This window comes from Gregarina niphandrodes (genome assembly GCF_000223845.1).
Source record: "Gregarina niphandrodes unplaced genomic scaffold scaffold00183, whole genome shotgun sequence".
NCBI classification, from domain to species: domain Eukaryota; phylum Apicomplexa; class Conoidasida; order Eugregarinorida; family Gregarinidae; genus Gregarina; species Gregarina niphandrodes.
Genome location: NW_011645944.1, coordinates 1596 through 2481, shown reverse-complemented (window position 1 = coordinate 2481; position 886 = coordinate 1596). Strand labels below are relative to the sequence as shown.

General features: G+C 50.8%; 1 non-coding gene across 1 annotated transcript; it reads right to left on the bottom strand.

Annotated features, from left to right (window-relative positions):
* Nucleotides 1-618: 618 nt before the first annotated feature.
* On the bottom strand, nucleotides 619-690 carry GNI_221450. Its single transcript has one exon. It is a non-coding gene; the product is annotated as a tRNA-Asp (tRNA).
* Between the last annotated feature and the right edge of the window lie 196 nt (nucleotides 691-886).

Below are 886 nucleotides of genomic sequence, written 5' to 3'. Positions count from 1 at the left end.
AGAAGGAGTGGTGAGAGGGGTAGCAAGGTCGAAGGAGTGAAAGGACAAAGAAGAGGAGGGTTGTTCGTTATGAACCGATACCCCGGGCCCAAGAAAAGTGATGACTTCATGAAATTTTGTGAAGATCGTAATTTCGCCGGCACAACAGCTGGAGACGACGCCTCCACCTACCTTTGACCTTTGATCACATAGAAATTTTCTGGCTAACAACGACTAACGCGGTAATAAGTAATACACTTTTGCTAATCATTTCACTGTTTGCACTCACCATCCCAGCAATACTAACCCACAAACGCGCTCTCTTCCTCCAACTCGCCACCGCGTTCTGGGTCGTCGCAAATATTGAAGCCACTCGTTTCGTTTCTCCATATTTTGGACTATCTGTATGGGTCGATCGGTAGCAGTCGGCTTCCACGGCTTTGGTGGGTGCTCGGCAAGGAAGTTTTCGAATTTCTCACTATTACGATCAGGAGCAATGGCAGGAGTGAGATTCGAACCGTCACGGTCAAGTCGTCACAGATATTGTGGTCGTCGCTCGCCCCCGGCTCCGGAGACAATCCAGTCGGTTGTTAGCGCTATCTGTCGGATCTCGAGTTTTTTATGTTGACGACCCTCTTTCTCCGAAACCGGGAATCGAACCCGGGTCTTCCGCGTGACAGACGGAAATACTAGCCACTATACTATTTCGGACAACGTACACCTTGTCCAGTTAACTGAATACCGTTTGTTCCTCATCATCCTTTATATTGCGAGAAAAAGTCCCCCGCGAGCACATCCACTGCCGGGATTCGAACCCGGGTCGCACGGGTGAGAACCGTTTAACCGAGTCGCCTGGCTCCGGTCCGACGGCTCCGACCCGCACAGACAGAAGAGATAGCACCAACGC